Here is a 19604-nt window from a genome sequence, read left to right as displayed (position 1 = left end):
GAAGTAATCGAAGCTGTAAATGGTTATTTTGAGGAGCTTGACGAATCAGTCTATAGAGATGGCATTAATAGACTGGAACACCGCTATGAGAAATGTATCAGCCTTGGAGGAGATTATGTTGAGAAATAAAAAAAAAAAATTTTTAAAAACCTTGTTTTTCTTGGTCAGGCCGGAAACTTATCAATCCACCCTCGTATATAGGCTGACACGTTCATAATAAGAGATCAACAAAGACATCAAAATAGAGACATCAACAGACATCAAAATACAGACATCAAATAAGAACAATTAAGACAACAACAGACAACAATTAGTAGCATCAGTGTAATCATCAAGTTCAGGGTCTTCAACATATGTATTAACTGTATATATGTAAATAAATATTTGCACTTACAATCCTTCCAAAAATTCGTGTGCTCCCTCATAGGAGAAAGAAGTGGCGCGGCAGCGCAAAATAAATAAAACAACCATTCAGTGAAAGAAATAGTTGATCAGTATAATGATCATAAATATCATACCTTAATTTTTATTTTTATTGTTATTATTACTACCAATTAATTTATTAACTACTAAATAAAATCGAAACGAAATTAAATATAGGGATAATCCAGTGGAACACCCGGTGCATTATTGATATGGACTGCTGTATTTTTAACGCAAATATAAATTTGTTCATTTATGTATTAAAGATAGTTTTTAAGTTGTAGTTACACCGAATCTTAAATGGACGTGTAACGTACAGCGTCGTCTGTACAGATCTTATCTAATCCTATGGTGAGTGCATTTAAATTGATATTTCTAAAATTAAAGTGATTTTATAAACACCTAATCGTATTGGACATAATTGGTTAAGTATGTTTCAATTTCGACGTATTTAGCAGGTGCTGGGGACAAGGAAGGCGGGCGCAAGAGTAGATCACATCATTTCATATAATATTAGTCTTTTTTTTTATTTACAAAACATTTATTTAGAATGTAACTTTTTATTTTTTCGTAAATTTAATTTAATATTCTAAGGTAGTGTCGCCGAAGATGGCCCGGCTCCTAGGATAGCCCACTTTTAAAAAGATACGGTTATGATTATTCGAAACATTTGAAATTTCGCGGGTTTGTACTACTAGTGCCATAGACAATAGTGCAAGTGAGTTTCATTACCGACGTGTCGCCATTTTGAAGGCAGATGACAGTTTGCTTGGTCACGTCAAGACGATGCACGTTTTATAACCTCCATTATCTAAATCATTTTGAAAATTTACAAATTTTTAAGATTTTTTTTCAGTTTTTTTAGGAGTGTACACACTCAGTTAAAGACAGTAGCGTCTAATTTGTTTCATTTAATTAAGTATATTTTGATTGATCTCAAAGTTAATATTCAGTACTCCTTAGATAGCCCACCTATGAATGACATTAAAAAATATATAAAAAATACCTGATTTATTTTTATTTTTTATAAGTAACATTCAAAGTTGATCTCAAACTTAAATTTTATTTTATTTAGTGTTTTGTTTTTGTTTTATAGTTGATTTTCATTTTGATAGATTTAAGATAGCCCACATTTAAATTTTCGGTTAATTTTTTTAACTTTTATGAATAATGTTATGAGAAGGATGTGTTTTTATTTTNAGATAATGACAATTTTTTTCTGCATTTTTAGAAGCTGCCCGAAAGCGGTTTCAAAATCCTACCGACAATGATATTAAAAAATCAATTTCGACGTATTTAGCAGGTGCTGGGGACAAGGAAGGCGGGCGGAAGAGTAGATGACATCATTTCATACAATATTAGTTTTTTTTTATTTACAAAACATTTATTTAGAATGTAACTTTTTATTTTTTCGTAAATTTAATTTAATTTTCTATAACATAATAAAAAAAATCATATACCGAACAATTTTTTATTTAAGTATTCTATTCTATTATTATTTCTTAAAATTGGGTCAATATTCACTTTTAATATTGGGTTAATATTAAAAATCTACATTGGGCCAATAAAAAAAAATCTGACGTTTCCATCATTGAACCAATATGTAAAAATAATATTTTACCAATATTGTTGTGGTACTGGTGCTATTTCTACACATATAGGCATGCGAATAAAATCAACAAGATCGATAAAAAATAATCGCGAAAAGTTAATTCGATGATCCTCTTCTTCTTACAGTTTTGCACTACAGAATGGGATTACGTCATAATTTATTCAGAGTTTCGTTCGTTGCCGAACCAAGAGGGCAACGAATGGATCAACGACCTGAGACCTCCAAATTTCCTGAACTGAAGGTTTTTTTTTTCGTTTTTGAGCTTCATACATAAAGGAATGTATCGTGACGAATCCGTTGTGTCTTAATTCTGGGAAGTCCGGGTGTTCATTCAGAGAATATTGCAATTTGAAGAATAAATGAAGCAATTTTTATGATGAACGGCTTGCTTAAATTTACATAATTTTTCCATTTCTAAAACTGCTCTAAGTTAAAGTCCGGACTATAAAGATTTGTTTTGAGCTTTCAATCTTTCATAAGTTCATTTTAAGATTGTTTCAGTTTAATTTTAATATTTCTTTTAGTCGTTAGAGGTAGATTTGCTTATGAACTTATTTTATTTTACTATATTGGAAATTTTCATAATTTAAATTGCATGCAAGGTAGTCGAATATCTCTTGAATTAATTAAAAATTAAAAAGAAGACACCCCTAATTACCACAGAAACTTTTCGAGCGGGCACGTGTTTCGCCCACTTCATACGTGGGCATTATCAACGCGAGACACGTGTCCGCTCAAAAAGTTATTGTGGTAATTAGAGGTGAGTTTTCTTTTTAATTTTTTATTAATTATTATTTACTATAATCTCCTTTTTCTACTAATCTCTTGAATGCTTTTTTGCAAACAGTAATAGGCCGATTTGGTTTCAATGGTCAGGTTCTGCGAATGTCATCGACGGCAACCACCTTTGTTAATTTTATTATCGATGCTCTTCGAATGCATGCAGGTTACAAGAATTTTTTAGCTCCAGGCAGAGTCATACCTTGTTGGGTTTTTCCCCTTACTGGCTTCTTCTTCGTACTCTTTTGTTGCATGCCAGATATTGGTGCTGGTATCAGAACAATTTTTGATTTTGTCACATAATTTGGAGTTGAATAAAATAATTCGAAGTGGTCTGTATAGTGTCGAAACTGCCATACGCGGATCGCGATTTTGATCTTTTTGGATCTCATCAGCGCGTCGCAGACAGCTTCGATTATGGTAACGTGCCTATCACGTTGAGGTTAGCTACGCTGGGATTCGTTTCAGCAAGTAGATATCCATATATTTAAATGGGCCTTGTTGGAGTATATATAATCCTAAAATGTAGCATCGTACTACAGATGGCGTTTACCGCGCCATTTGTGGTATTTTCTTTCATTCGCTGCCTTAATACCAACATTTTGAAAAAATACTACTCGTGATTTCACGGCAAACAAAGATAATATAATAAGTACGTAGTTTTCAAAGGAAGGAGTATAAAAATTTTTAGTTTTACTTTTACTTATTAACCTGTAGATTAAATGATGATTGGTAAGTGTAGTTTTCATCCCACAGGATCTAAAAATGTCAGATAAAAACATTTTACGTCAAGTGAACATTTTAAAAATGAATCGTCAATTACTTACGATAGATAACCCAAGTCATATAAACAAACGACCAAATATTTTCATTCAAAAATTCAGAGAAAAATGCAAAAAGGAATTACTATATGATTCAAGGTAACTAAGGTTCTTGTTTTTGGTAAATTAATCAATAGATATCTGAATTTTTCTCATCATCGGCAGAATAATCGGTGATAATTGTTGGAAGGCATTGTCCATGTAAATGTATGACTATCATCCGGATGTGCTGGGCTTACTATTAGCGAAAGGATCACGTACATTCACATGAATGAGCTAATATCGCCGAAGCACCTGAGAATTATTATGGATAAGTACAAAGACATGATACTTCACAGAAGTAGAGTGTCAAGAATGAATTTGCGCATTGAGTAATATGCTGTCTTTTACGTACACATCAATACTGTCAGTAGTTACTTAGATTTTATAATTAAAGAGAAGATTCTGCATCTAAATGCTGCATTCAAAGTTTACATTGTCATCAGTATAATCTGTGTAGGTAATAACTATTACCCTAAATACAAGCTCATTCAAATCCAATCGTAAAGTATGAAATTCTATTAAGCTAAAGTCATTGGTACGTGTAGATTAGAGACGTGTTGTAAGTTTGTCTCCTTTCTTAATTGCTCATTTAAAATTTTTGAGTACAAGTTCTTGAAGTCAGAAGTGCTTGATTACCCACTAATCCTCAAAATGTTTTTAACTGATATTTTTAAATTTTCGAGAATTTTGAGAACTACACTTATCAATAATTATTTTATATGCTGTCTATTGGCAAAAATTTATATTTTTATAGATGCCCTCTTCTTACCTCAGTATCTATATGAATATTATAATAGTACAGAATATATCACAATTGCTATCAATGCAAATTAATATAACAACATTCTGCAGATAAAATCATTAACCCTCCTTTTGTTATATTTTCATGTTATGAAGCACAGGATTGCCTATAACGCTTTTAAAGAAACTCTCAATTCGTTAAGAATATTGTGAACCAAATACACACTATCGGATGATGAGGTGGTCAATTTCAATTTGTTAGATGGGAGGAGCTTAAAAAACATGGCGGACGAAAGGATACAGTTATGTTACATAGCTACTTTATATCTTTATAGCGATAGTGTAGATTAATAGCATAAAAAATGGTTAGTTATATTTCAAATATGTTCTCGGGGTAGTGCTTTGTTAGAAGTTTTATATCTATTAATTGTATGATATATTCGTATAAAGTAGGTTGGCGGAAAACTGCAAGCATACGAGGTCTGTCCAAAAAGTATCGCGAATTTTGCGTTTTTCAAAAATTATTTATTTATTCATGAATATCTATTTCGTCCCCTTCAAAATAATCCCCACTAGGTATTATACACTTGTGCCAAAGTTTTTTCAATTTCTCGAAGAACATCAAAAAATCATTTTTTGTGATCTTGTTCAGTTCGTCCTTTGACCCGATCTCCTCAATCGTAGCGTAACGTCGTCCTTTCATTGGCCTCTTCAGTTTCGGGAACAAGAAATAGTCACAGGAGGGCCAGATCTGGGGAATACGGTGACTGCGGCATTATCAGTGTGTTGTTTTTGGCCGAACATTCGCGAACAAGCAACGATGTGTGAGCACGGGCGTTATCGTGGTGCAAAAGTCAATTTTTGTTCTTCCATTGGGATGATTGAACTTTGGTTTCCATGTTATAAGCATAAACCCATGATTCGTCACCAGTTATGACCCTCTGGAATAAATTTGGGTCGTCGCCGACAGAGTCCAACGACTCCTTAGCAATGTTAATGCGATGCCATTTTTGGTCAAAATTGAGCAATTTTCGTACGAATTTCGCGGCGTCCGCGTACTTAAGTTTGTTTTTCACATAAAATTTGATACAGATTCTTTGATTCATTTTTTAGAATAGGCAAAAATCGAAGACGAGCCTAAACACATGCAAGCAAAGCAACTGTCAAAAATTAACTGAACATTCAACATGGCCGAACCTGTTGGCATAAGTGAGTACCAACATACCGCGATACTTTTTGAACACACCTCGTATGTATAATAGCAACATTGCAGGTAAGTAAGGTCGTATATGCGTTTTTAATACTGCCGTTCTACAGAACACTAAAGCAGTCTCAAAAATGATTTATGGACCTTAGGGAGAAATTTTTATAAGCAGAAATATGCAACCTATCTAATTGTTTCATCCCTGCAGTACGATTTTTTCAGGTGGTTAAAATGAGTTTCCTCTATTGCATAGTGAACTTTTTGAACATTTCTACAATTGATTTGGACGGTTGAGTAATCCTTTTTCATGAATAAAAAGAATACTCAATCAGTAACAAAAACTACTGATAAAAAGTTATTTTCTTTTCATATTTTTTGCCTTAAACGCAGTTGGAACATTACAGTGATTAAGTGATTCATAAATAGTTAAATTACATACTCATACATATATTAGATAGCAAGAAACCTCTAGAATCTACGCATAATGTAATGAGTAATTAAAAAGTTACTTTCGATTAGCAGTAAATATTTTCTTCCAACTCTTGAAAGTTTTTTTTTTTTTTGGTTAATTGTTTTACACTTAATGAATTTACAATTAGGTATAGTAATTATTGAAGTCTTTAGTATTTGATGACCTCGTCAAGATTCAACGCTTTGTGGAAAATTTATGAAATAATTAAACGTCTTCATTTACCTATGCATGTAGTAAACATTCTGATGCTGCTATTTTTTTTATTTTCAAGAAACAAAAAAAAAATATTTATCTACTCAATTAACAATACTAACGTTCATTTGTTTAAGGTAACTTGCACAAATTAATTAGATGCGAACGTCAACGCAACGTGTTTTTCATTGCGGTTATCATCTTCTTTCGTCTGTTTCCTACATACTTATAAAACAAACAACAGCAAAAATGTTTTCCGAACAATTATATTTCAATCAAATCGTCATTAATTTACTATTTCCAAGACCTTATTAAGAACTTTGACATGGTAACACATTGGCCAATATAGGAGAAAAAATATAAGAGTGCGTATGGACTAATTTTATTCACAACGTACGATATGTATTACCTTTCATACTGTCGCATATTTCAAACTAGTAAAGACTTACGTTTACTCTACTTCGTTGCAGTGAAAACGGTGTAATCTACAATTCTTGGGCGTAGCTTACAGTCTAAATAAATAAAGTAGGAGACGCACCCCAATTACCACTAACATAATATATAAAAATAATTATACAGTCTGGCGTTGATAATGCCTACGTTTGAAGTGGACGAAACACGTGTCCGCTTAATAAAATTATGTTAGTGGTAATTGGGGTAAGTCTCCTACTTTATTTATTTATTAATTTACCACAGTTTCCTTGTTTCTATTTTGAACAAAGTTTACAGCCTGCTTCATAAACAGGTGTGAACTTAGAAACACTACATTGACAACTGTCGTTTAAGATTTACATTTAAAATTTATTGAAATGTTATAACTGCACTTCAAACAGTTTCTGATTGTTATTTTAAAATATCAGAAAGCATCATAATTATCATTAACATTCCCATTTGTATGGTTAAACTTTCCTATATTTCAAATGACAAGTTCAATATCTACTGTTGCTAACTTCAGTCAGTTTTGATCAGATTGGTATGTTGGTGACATATGTTAAGTTGGTAAAAGAAGTAAATAATATTTAATTATAGCGATTTAAAACCTTTTAATGTGCAAAGTAACTAGATTAAATGTTCAAAAGTCATATAGTATTTCAAAATTGACTGTAATTGTTGATGCTCTTTTGAACACAAGCCCAAAATTAACCTAAAATACAAATAGACGCATTTGAAGCACAAGTAGGCTTTACGATTAGTATTTCCGGGTCAATGACCTGTAAGAGCAGCAACTGAATACTAGTGAACCCGCACAACTTTACTTTCGATTATAGAACATGATGTTCTTGTTCTTGCCAGGGCGCCTCGTTTGTAACACTTTTGATTATTGTAATTTCTACCTAACGGATTTTTAGAAAATGAAATAAAAAGAAATTTTGAAAGTGTATCGCTTGATCTACTGAAATTTTTATGACAATGTAATTGAAACGCGAGCCGGTAGGCCATTGGTTTAGACTAGTCTGTCTGCACTGGTCTAAGTTTTCACTTGTTTATAAGGCTCGAATCGTTTAATATTTTACTAACACATTTATAAATATATAAAGTCTGCAAAATAACTGATAAATGGAATAAATTTTTTCTGCGTTGCCAATATCAATGCAAGCATCCCCTTTAATGAATGCGAATTTTTTTTTCTTTTTCTCTCTCTCTGAACCGAAAAAATAAATTTTGGGTGTTTCATTCTCACCAGCTTGGTGGACGGGCAGTCCCTCCGGACTATGCCGGAAGGTAGGGCGGAAGGCCCTCTTCAGGCTCCTTTCAGGAATCGTGAGAATGGGTGGGTGATGGTTCCGGTGAGAGAGATGAGACGGACAAAATGAAGACAGAAGAGAATGAAAGATTATCTGTGGAATATTACTGCCTCAGCATTTGCCTAAGTAATCCAAGGAAACCACAGAAAACTTGGACCAAGGCAGATGCACCCAGAATCGAACCATCGTCCTCCCGAATACTACGCAATGGTCTAAACCTGTAGGCCATGCCGCTCGGTACCGAGCAGATTTTATGCATTTATGCTTGAGTGGTTGTCGCCAAAATTTTTGGGAATTGGCCGGGCATATAACACGACCATTTCGTTTTCATTTTGCAACCAACCATTATTAAAACCACTGTATACGTAAGGGTATAAAAAGGCAAGAACTTTTGAATACTGTGCCAAGAAAGTGAACTGTGAGATTTTTCGTCATTAATTTGAAGTCATCTGTAGTGGGTAAAAACAATCAACCATTAATTTACTAATACAAAGTGAAGTGTTTAACGCTAAATTGATAAAAAAGATGTATTTTTGTAATCGACTTTTACAACAACATCTTGATTATTTTGTGAATGTTACTCAATACTCAATTCTAACACCGAATTGTCTAAAAACTTAAATTTCCATATCATTTAACCAATAAAATTCTGTAGGTAATTGAACAAATGCCTAATCGATTTAGCAGACAAGTAATCTGAGAGTCGATTGATAAAAACAATGGATTTACTGATTTTGTAAATTACATTTCTACATTAATCATTAGAGATGAAACTTGTGCCCCACATTGCAGTTAATTGTAATGCAACCAAGACTGCAATAGCACCTTTTAAACAAAGCAGTAAATAAGAACAGTTCACTTTCATAAGAAATATTTTGTTTATACAATCAGTTTGCTCTAGAAAAATATTGCGTAAATATTTTAGAAGATGATTGCTAGATATCTATGTATTAAAGGTAGTTTCGAAATTGATTGCCACGAGGTTTACTATAATAACGATTTTAGCTTGACACAATTTTAAACTGAAATTGAAATGAAGTAACTGAAGATGTTGCGCCGCTGACGGTCTCCGGGAGTTTTTGAAATGACAAAATTATTCTCTAAAATTAGTAAAATATTGAAGGATGTCAAGTCTTCATTACGACGACTTAAAACCCAAAAAGAACCTACCCCTAAGCACTTATTCGTGATGTACCTATATACATAGATATTTACATATATCAGTCAGGAAAACCTTTCACACAATATAACCTAATTTACATCCGTAGTGCTTAGCACTTTACAAATGTCAATTAAGGTAACCTTTCCTAACATAGCCTAACATCAACCCATGGAGTATAGTACTTCAAGCAAACCAATCAGGGAATCCTCCCTTAGCATAACCTTATGTAATTTTCCACTTTTACACATGTAAATCAGGATTCCATCAAACCATAACCAAAATGATTTCATTGACAGGGGATTTAACCACATCCACTACCACATGTTATGTGTAAAATAATTTTCTAAAAGTATTTCAATACAAAATGGAAATACTTTTTTGACTTAAATGTAAAATATAAAATAGTTTTCTTATTCGTATTTTAAATGTTAACTTTTTTAAATAAATACATTTCTATAGTGTTTTATTTTATTTATTTAAGAATAAATTGCTTTTTAAAGAAACGTTTCTTACTGTTACATATTTTTTTTATCTCCTGACCTATTCTGGAGCACTACTCTGTGCGGATGCAATACAGGGACAGTGGGCACATCGGAAAGAAAAAGATTAGAAGCTTTCGAAATGTGGTATTACAGGCGACTGATGAGGATACCCTGGATGGAGAAGATTAAAAATAAGGAGGTATTAGAAAGAGTAGGTAAACAGAATGTGCTACGGAAATAGGGGAGGCAAACTGGTAGGCCACCTTCTCAGGCATGAAGGGCTTGTTGGAGACATATTGGAAGAAGACACACGAGTTACGAGGGGTAGAGATAGACCTAGATTAGATTCCTGTTCGCAAGTAATTAAGGATATGGGTTGTTGTGGTTTTAGGGAAATGCGAAGATTAGCTTAGGATAAGAAAGAGTGAAGGTGCGTGTCCAACCAGTCATAGAACTGACGACTTTATAAACATCACGATGACAAAATATTAAGTACCTAGCTTTCTTTTATGTATTAATGCGTGACAAAAGGTAAATATTTGCAATGCTATGAAGATAAATTGTTTTTGTTTTCGGGCAATATAATTTTTCCTAATATTCCATTTGAATGAAAGTTCACAATGAAACAGGGGTTTACAGATTTAACTATAAGACTGTTATTATCAATCACGCAAACATTTAAAAGCTGAAAGCAAAAATAAAATTAAAAATTTAAAAGATCCTTCGTAATAGAACCATACTTTTAAAATGGTTCCAATGGCTTATCAAATGATAAGTAATTTTACTTTCCAATTTATAAACTGTTTGCAATTGCAAATTCTATGCAGTTCGTCAAAAATTCTTCCTCTTGTTATGCATATGTAAACAATTAAAACGATAAGTAATAATATAAACAAGTAACCCACTCGGGTCATATTATAAATAAATATATGCATTGTGAGATTTCATATTAAATTGTGGAATAGCCATATGGTGTATAAAAATGTAGTAAACTTTCTAGAAAAAGTAGTTTTATGTTTCATAACTTGAAAGTGGAACAGTACGTTGTATATTAGAATAGTTGACAAATGAACTTAAACTTGACATTAGAAAGTGCATACCTTGTGTCAGATCACCAATGGCATAATACTTGCATATATAATATTGTTTACATGCAAAGGAAGTTACTGACTACCTACATATACAGTTCAGTATCCGCACTTCAGTATTACCGCTTCCATTTTATGTAAAGCTATCTCTAACTCCTCCTTGCTACTGCTATATCATCTGCAAATCTAAATTTACTTCTCTACGTTGCAGCCCCATCTCTATAACTGCCTGTTGCTCTTTATACAAACTAAGTATCACTCTTCTATCTTTGTAACTCATTCCTACATTTTTAAGTATATTTAACGTCTTGTCCTATTTAACATTGTCAAAAGCTATTTCTAAATCTAAAAATCCTATGTAGGCTTTCTTTTCTTTCTTTTTTCAATCGTTTTCTCTATTGTTACCCGCAAATACAGACTCGATAGTTAGAAAATCAGGAATAGATTGACTGTCAATGTTTTCAGTACAAATGTAGAAATGTATGAACTGACAGACCCCAAGATCAAGATCCTTGAAACTTTAAAGTACCTCTACTTTTTTTAGTTAATAAGAGAGATAATTTGAATCATGTACCGGTAACGAATTAGACTTATATAATACTTCAATTCAGATGAACCTATTTTTCAGGCAGCTTTTTATTCGTTTAATTAACTATGACCTTGAATTATTATAAAAGTCTTTTACGTAGTTTGTAGAAGATGGAGAGTAGGTATCCTAAAACATTTAAACGTTGTAACAGTTTTATGGCATGCTGTGCAAACAGAAGTTAGAAAAATGTAATTATCTGACTAACCATAAAACAGCAAAGTCGTAAACATAGTAACGATGATAAATAATAAACATTTATTGCCAATTTACTGACATAACTAGATACATTAAGTACTAACTTCTAAAAAAAAAAAATTAATCGACTGCCGAGGGTAAATATTATTTTTGGTCTTGTATACTATCGCAAACATTTGCATACTAACTGTACCTAGGTATTAGAATGGGCATCTATCGAAAATTACATGGAATTAAAACAAAGAGAATTAGCATTAACCTAAACGAACCTAACAGGTCTTTTTCATTCTGTAATGAAGGTGGATAAATTGTATGGAAATTGTCGAGTACTGACCCAATTATTTAGACGTAAAAGAATTAGAATTGCAAATCTAAAAGTTCAGAAAAAAATAATGTGGGTACTTAAAGTATCCATTATTAAATGTTACCAAGAAAAGCCAACGATTTTATGTAAAATAAAGTCATATTATTTGCAGCCACGACGGAGTGAACCGAACGAATCGAGAATTATCCGGAATATTCGAGAACTATTACATATGAGTCGTAAATTCCATTTTTGCGTGTGGCGTTTCGAGCGTCGCAAAAAATTTGTGGCGTTTACGGCGTAGTGCTTAGCAGATAAATATTTTCGTTTTGTTTCATGCGTTTGGTAAATTGTAAAACAATTCATCAAATCTAAGTAAGAAAAGTCATTGTTTTGTACAGACCAGATAGAAATTACCCGTATAAAATAAATTTGAATGTACTTATTATAGAATGCTCTTTAATGTTCTAGGGTAAACTGGACTGAAAAATTCAAGAAAGTTCTGCAATGTTCAAGGACCATTATGTTTGCGTAGTGGAGCTGGATTTTAATACTTAGTAAATTAGGGCTTTTTCCAATGTTTCGCCATCTCAAACATAAAATGTTCGTCAATCAATATCCAAATGTCCGTTTTGAATAATCCTAACTAACATTACAAAGACGAATGTGAGTTTTTTTGCTTGTTTGTAGGTTTATTACCATTTCATACTTAATATAACTATTCAACCGATCGTCATGAAATTTTGTACATAAATTGTCAAAGATACAAAAAAAAACATACAGTACCTATTATCAAAAAGAAAAATAATACTGTTCCCAGGAAATAGAAAAATTCAGTTTTATGTGGTCATCGATGATCTTTGACATGTACCTATGGGTCATCATCGCGATCGAAGCCGCGGGTAAAAGCTGGTAAGTAATAAGAATGTATGGTATGAATTGGTAATCGGTTTCAATCTTTTTGGATGTCATCAGCGCGCGCAGGCAGCCCGACAAAACACAGACCAATTTTTACCTGCTGTCTTAACAGGGCGTTTTACAAAATACCATAAATGACGCGGTAAACGCAATCTATAGTACGATGCTACATTTTAGGATTACGTATGCTCTAACAAGGTCTATTTAAATATACGGATATCTACTTGCTGAAACGAATCCCAGCGTAGCCAACCTCAACGTGATAGGCACGTTTACCATAATCAAGCATTGTACTACAGATGGCGTTTACCGCGCCATTTGTGGTATTTTATACTACTAGATATCAGATAATTGAAATTTTGTTTTTTCTACACTAAATTAACTAAACCTTTCTTAACTTAATCTAATTAGCGTTATTATAACTAAATATCACAAACAGTTTTAATTAGAACACTGCAAATATTTTTGAAGATTACAAAAAGATCCAAAATGAATGGGAAGTTGTAACTTCATAAGTATTCTTTTGTGACCATTTCATTGTTAACATAAAGCTGATGCATACAATATGTAAGTAAGTAAATTTCAGTAATGTTTTAGGAACGATAATTTATATGAGGTAGGCCTTAAAGGCAATTTAATATTTTATTAGAAAATTACCTCGAGTTATTGCTATTAGATATGAATACATTTCATCAGAATTCTTTGCATTCTTTTAAAATTTGTGTGTCATGTTGGAAAAAGGTATTCAAGTGAATTGGCTATTATCAGTTTTATTAATATTTAAACGTGCTAAATTTAACTAATTAAATAATACCTATCATAAGCTGAATCGTTCAATAAATTAACGACTTTTGAAAAGCTACTATACATAATAAGAGAACTTGTCTTATGTAAGTGTAAAGTTTGTGAAATTTAAAATATCAAAGGTCTTTAGGTAAATATTAAAGTGCTACAACTAAAATATCTTTTACGGTTAATGTTAATAGAGGTTTTAAAAGCGTTAATTTGCTAAGTCTAAAGGAAAAAGCTTTTACACTTTCATTTATCGAAATTTAATTATTCAATGATTAATCGACATCAAATGTTAGGGAATGACAAATTCAGTTTTAGAAAAAACAGAAAAACATGTGACATTAACACGAAAAATGGTATACGAGGTATGTTCAAAAAGTATCGCGAATTTATAATTTCGTATATTCGATTTTTTGTGGCGTTATGTTGGTACTCATGTCTCTCACTTATACTGACAAGTCCGGTCTTGTTGAATGTTCAGTTCATTTATGACAGCTGCTTTGTTTGCACGTGTTTCGGATCGTCCTCGATTTTCGCCTATTCCATAAATTCCAATAATCTGTATCAAATTTTGTGTGAAAAACAAAATTAAGTGCGCGGATGTTGATTGTGACATATGATGAAGCTACCTGGGACCGAAGCAACGTTAATCGGTGGTACAAAATGTGTGGGAGTGTGCTAGATGCCCGAGTACGTCAACAACAGACGAAAACATTGATAAAGTGAAGAAAATAGTATTGGCCAATCGTCGAATCACTGTTAGAGAAGTTGTTGAGGACCTAAACATATCGATTGACTCCTGACATTCAATTTTTACCAATTATTTGAACACGAGACGAGTCGCCGCGAAATTCGTACCAAAATTGCTCAATTTCGACCAAAAACAGCATCGGCCTAATAATGCTAAGGAGCTGTTGGATTCCGTCCACAACGACCTAAATTTGCTCCAGAGGGTCATAACTGGTGACGTATCATGGGTTTATGATTATGACGTGGAAAGCAAAGCTCAACCACCACAATGGAAATTGCCGCAAGAGCCAAAACCAAAAAAAGCACGCCAAGATAGGTCGAATTGCAATTTGCGCGAAGCAATCCGCCAGAAACGCCCGGATTTGTGGAAGAATAAAAATTGATATTGCTGACACACGTTCCTTGTGCGCGAATTCTTGATAAAAAAAACACACTAATAATGCCGCGGCCACCGTTTCCCTAGCTCTAGCCCCATGTGACTTTTTCTTGTTCCCGAAACTGAAGAGGTCCATGAAAGGACGACGCTACGCTACGATTAAGAAGATAAAGACGGCATCGAATGAGGAGCTGAATAAAATCACAAAAACTGATTTTTTGAAGTGCTTCCAGGATTGGAAATAAACATTGGCACAAGTGTATAATCTGGTAGGGATTAATTTGAATACAAATAGAAAATTCATGAATAAATAATTTTTGAAAAACACAAATGATACTTTTTGAGTACACACCCTGGAAAACAAAATTAATAAATTGTGCATGATAATAAAACCGATAATAGACTGTTATTGAAAAATTAATCGACGTAACGTCGTCGATGATGTGCCCCAGAAGCCATAGAATTCCAGTGTAGGAGTAAAATCTATTATCAAGACGGAATATCCCAATATTGTTTGACTAAACCCCTCCTGTCTGGGTTTTGTATTTAGTGTTTGGATTTTGTTTTGATTTTTACCTATTGTTATATTTCAATAAAATATTTACATTGGCCGGTGTTTTCTTAGTATTTCTAATTAGGGAAGCAGAAGAATTTCACAACCCTAGATACTTAAATAAAAAAAGAGTAACTCAACCTAAACTAGATGTCTTTTCGGGGAATGGTTTAAGAAGTAGACTATTCGAGTTTTCTAGAAATGCGAAGATTAATTCAAGATGAGAAGCAGTGAAAGTCTTCCCGTTGAAAACCTTACGATGATGACGATGACGAGTTAATAAATAAGCCAAAAAATACAGCTACGTACTTGCTGGCAAATTATAAATATTTGCAGAAATGTGCAAATATTCTGTAGTTATAGTACAGATATCTAACCGTACGGCAAATAGAAGGAAGGTGAAATAAATAAAAGGCCAACAATGAATGAATAAACAGCAGTGTAAGTGAAATATTTTAATTAACAATTAGGAAACGGTAGCATAATATATTTAATGGATGACATTGGCCATGAAAAAAAATCCTGATTAAGCAACATTCAGTTACCTGTTGAAATAACTAAATCAAGAATTATACAAACAATGCTACTAAAAAGGCACGTACCTACTTACATACACTAATGGTTTATAAGTAAAAATAGTTGAAATTATAATTATTATCAAACTTTCTTCGCTTCAACGTTTATTAACTATAAAACAAAATATGTTTTAAAAAGTTGTACCTGTATTACGTCAGGTATCAGAAATATTAAAAAAATACAATAATACTGGATTTTAGTACATAAAAGGTGTTATCTTAGCAAGATTAAGACACAATACAGTCTATTTCAATTTGTTAGAATTGTGACCTTGAATAAATCTGCGCCAAGATAGAAAGAATGCACACTAGGCGTGAGTAAGACAGAAATAGTTGGAACAAGCTTGAACGAGCAGAGCTCTCGATGGGCGGTCTTAGGAAATCGGCTAGAACTGTACAGTACTAGACGAAAATGTTTAGCAATTTCTTAAAACAAAAATGTATATAAATTAGCAATAGAAAACAAAGCAAAAGTTTTATAGGTGTGTAGAACGTGTAGAAGTTAATTCACTTGTTATTATTTGTAGCTAAATATGCTTTTAAATAAAGCATATATCTACTTTATTATTTTTATTTTATCGAGACAGTTTAAATAATTTTGCAAATGGTACTGTAGACATTTGTCTAGTTCTCGCTCGGTGATCGGTGGAGAAATGAGCTCCGCAGGCAAATATGATTGAATTTGGAGTTATGCTACGGCGCATCCTAATAATGGGAAGAGGCATATCTCTAACTTCTTGAAACGAACAGTATGTACTGTAGGTTGGTAAGCCATTTACCATGACAGAGGTGGATAAACACCCCATCTGATATACAGTATATAAATCAATAAATTTCTTTAAAAATTCACATATAATAACTGTATATAACTGTACATATCTATTTATTTGAATAACTATTCCTTTCAAATCCATCAATGAATCCGAGATATTATAGAAATTATACAAGTATTTACAAAATTATTACTATTAATTTAAACTTTTATTGAAAACTCATAAAAAAATTTCTTACCGCTTCTTCCCACAACTACTCCAAGTTCAATTTGATTTTCAAGAAACTGTTGGCTGATTTCCACTACAAGATATGACTTACTAGCGTTAATGTTCTTTTAATGAATGGATCGATTTGAGTAAATGAGGTGGAAGCTTTCCGTGAAGGTAATGGTTCAAGAACTTGACCTTGCCCACTACTGCACTTACGTCTATTATTTGTTAAATATGCAAATGAAAAACTGTTCAGCACATAGCAGAATAGTCCTTAAACATTTGACATCTACGGGCTACTAATTGTAACACTCCACCATTCATGAGAGAATGCTATGGAGGGCTAGTGAATCAGGCCCCCGATTGCAGACGCTTTACAACGGAACTGTCATAACGGAAATAGAAGCGGAAACAGAAGTAAATAGTAAATTTTTGCAGAAGCGGAAGCCAAAGCGGATGCGGAAGTGTAATGATTTTAGGTGACTCTTTAATGCAGTGGTCGTACGTCCCTTTTTGAGAATATTTTGTTACAAATTTTGCAATATCAACACTTGCATCGTTAATATCAACAAAATAATCCCAAATGGAACTTGTTTTTGGCTTCAAAATTTAACTTTCAACTTACAATTGTATTAACTGTATTTTCGAAATGAAATTATTAGAACTGACTAAGGAGGATCTAAATATCTTGGACGTTTTTAGATTAAAGAAGGAAACTAATAAGCTTCCGTTATAAAAATGCGGAACCAGATGCTGAAGCGGATATGGAAATGTATGCGGAACTTCCGCAGAGATTTGTTGCAATGTTATTATCAAAAGGGCGCATTCCAAACGCACCACTGCGTCGAAGAGCCGCAAAATTGATTCTCGTTTAAAATCAGCGTGCCGAAGAAACTCTATCTGGCCCTGTTTGATCCTTGACGCTCCATTCGAACGTTCTAAACTGGTCCATGTGAAACGATACTAAATACTCGCCGTTCTTCAATGATTGACGACTTATTAACGCACGCATTTCATACGCGTCAATGCAAGACGTCATTAAATTCAGAAAACAAGACACATATTCAGCTCTGCAGTAAGGGTGGTACTGCTGCATTGAGTGTAAACAAAAAAAATGAAACAAAAGAGAAAAAACAATTGCAAATATTTCAATCGAAGATGGAGTGAATGGAAGAATAAAAAATAAGGTGTAAAATACTTTTAGACGCTGTTTGGTGTTTTTTTATTAGTTATAATGATACGGAGATAATGTACGAAAAACTTCCAACGAAAAAAGTTGTAATTTGTAATATAACAAATACTAGAGGTATATGACAAGATTCGGTTTTGTTTTGTTTCAAATACATTGCATTGATATAATCATTATGATAACTGATTGGATGCCTTATTGTTCTTAACCGTTTTTTTTTAATCTGTAATCATTCATTTTTTTATTAATTATTGTTTTTTACGTTAATGACTCACCTAAATCATCAAGATCAATTAGCTGGAAATACAATGGTTTTATACAGTTGCTAATCATTGGAAAATACGCACTAATTAACGACATTTCAAGAATTATTGTTTTCTAATTCCTAAGTGGCAGGCAATTAACGTTTCAACAACAAAAAATTATTTAAGAGAAGGAAAAATTTAATTTGCAGGTAACACGTAGCTTTTTCGGATATTTATTACAAAATGACACAAATTTGTAAAATTAACTATTTATTTTGTCGTTAAGGCAGGTAAAATTTAATTGAAAGTAATGCATAATCAAAACCAATAGAAAATACCTCAAGTTGCATTAATTCTACAAGAACTTCGGCCATCCAGTGGTAGAAAAATTAACTACCACGCGGGATAGGGTTCGATTTCCTGTCGATGTTGTACTTTTTTTCGTCTTACTTTACACTAGTTAAATTAAATTGAACGGATACAAATATTTAAACAAAAGCAAAAAAAAAAACATTTAGGTTTATGTAAGTCCTTGTTTTTATATAAAATTAACTAACCTTGAATAGCAGATGTAAAGAATAATCACTGACTTCTTATAAGGAACTCAATTATTTCCTTGCACAATATATAAAATATAAAGGACGTTGCTATTGTCTAACTATTAAATAAATCATATAAATAAACGGAAAGTACTAACAGACCTGAAAAATTTCACCTGCGTTAACCATTTGTGCATTGTTTTCGTTTGTTTATAATAAGTAGAAATAAAAATCTTTATCACTTTTGTATTTCAAAACGTATAAATGTCGAAAAACATAATTTAAAATGGTATTAGTACCTTTAAAATGAATGGTTTATGCGCTCTAAAATGGACGCTTGACTTTAATTAAGAAGTTTTATAGTTAGTTGTGCGAGCTCACTTACTATTTATTTATAATTTAGCTAATACTTTTTTAAATTGTTAATTGGAACATTGACATAGGTTAGGGTATGGTTTTAATTGGTTTTTCTAATTAGGTAGGTATTGCATCATATTTTTAATACAGTAAGTAATTCGTTTTATAGTATACTTTTAAAGTTTTGAACATTTCTTAAAAATTGACTGCAGTTTTTTAGCTGTTTTCCGTCTTACAAGTCAGGGCTGGCTCTAACTGAAGGTAGGCCGAGGCCTAAAACTTAAAAAAAGAGGACCTTCGCCCCTTAGGACAGTTTACCTTCTGTCGATTGTGGTTTAATAAAACAAAAATCGTATTTAAATTAATTACTAATTTTCTTGCTTTCAGTTCATATAAAATAACCTTTTATACAGTTATGCTAGATAATAATTAAGATATGTGCAGATTATTAATTATTAATATTAATTTAATTAGT

At 32.4% G+C, this 19604-nt stretch overlaps 1 protein-coding gene across 3 annotated transcripts in view; it reads right to left on the bottom strand.

The window, feature by feature from the left end:
• The window catches only part of LOC108732337 (fatty acyl-CoA reductase wat), a 58746-nt gene that overhangs the window by 37687 nt on the left and 1455 nt on the right, over window positions 1-19604 (bottom strand). Inside the window, exon 1 of one of the 3 annotated variants that reach the window (XM_018463078.2) lies at window positions 16828-16847. The exons of the other annotated variants lie outside the window; for them this stretch is intronic. The gene's annotated coding sequence lies outside the window, so the exon portion shown is untranslated. Of the gene's footprint in view, window positions 1-16827; window positions 16848-19604 lie in introns of those variants that run through there. 3 annotated transcript variants of the gene reach the window in all.

Source organism: Agrilus planipennis, unplaced genomic scaffold (assembly GCF_000699045.2).
Source record: "Agrilus planipennis isolate EAB-ADULT unplaced genomic scaffold, Apla_2.0 scaffold30, whole genome shotgun sequence".
Lineage (NCBI taxonomy): Eukaryota > Metazoa > Arthropoda > Insecta > Coleoptera > Buprestidae > Agrilus > Agrilus planipennis.
Note: the sequence above shows the minus strand (reverse complement) of the source record. Positions and strands in the feature narration are given on the sequence as shown.